The sequence below is a fragment of the Pundamilia nyererei genome, unplaced genomic scaffold, assembly GCF_000239375.1.
Source record: "Pundamilia nyererei isolate P.nyererei 1_Seehausen unplaced genomic scaffold, PunNye1.0 scaffold00024, whole genome shotgun sequence".
In the NCBI taxonomy this organism is placed as follows: domain Eukaryota; kingdom Metazoa; phylum Chordata; class Actinopteri; order Cichliformes; family Cichlidae; genus Pundamilia; species Pundamilia nyererei.
This window is the reverse complement of record NW_005187425.1, coordinates 2,461,421-2,461,974: the sequence shown is the minus strand read 5'-3', so window position 1 is coordinate 2,461,974 and position 554 is coordinate 2,461,421. Positions and strand designations below refer to the sequence as shown.

General features: G+C 53.4%; 1 protein-coding gene across 1 annotated transcript in view; it reads right to left on the bottom strand.

Annotated features, from left to right (window-relative positions):
- The window catches only part of ndnfl (neuron-derived neurotrophic factor, like), a 10,651-nt gene extending 10,350 nt beyond the window's left edge, over positions 1-301 (bottom strand). The window contains exon 1 of the mRNA XM_005727376.1: positions 221-301. The gene's annotated coding sequence lies outside the window, so the exon portion shown is untranslated. The remainder of the gene's footprint in view (positions 1-220) is intronic.
- Positions 302-554: the final 253 nt, after the last annotated feature.

Here is a 554-nt window from a genome sequence, read left to right as displayed (position 1 = left end):
ACACACACACACACACACACACACACACACACACACACACACACACACACACACACACACACACACACACACACACACACACACAAACACAAACAACTCAAAGAAGCAAGTTGCTGACTTACACAACCAGTTGAAATCTGAAACGCTGACGCACTCACACGCACTCACACACACACACACATGCTCTGCAAGGACAACATGCATGCATGCATCCCCTTACCTTCTCTCTGTGCACGCTCTCCCTCTCTGGTGCAGGGAGTGAGGGATGGGATCAAATGAGAGAGGGAGAGAGGATGGAGGAGGAGGAGGAGGAAGGGGGGTGAGAGTCAGTTGCGAGGAGAGGAGGAGCGACAGCAGGTTGTTGTTGGGTGTTCCACTGATTCCGTCTCCCATGAGGTGCTGCTCACCCCTTACTTCAAGAGATGTCTCTTCAGAGCTCAGGTGTTCCTTCAGGGCTGTCCCACCTCCAGTGTGCCTTGGTGTGGTGCAAGGCTCCCAAGGCACTCTCCACACTCTTTTCCTCCGTCTCTCTGAGACCTTCACACGTGGAGGCT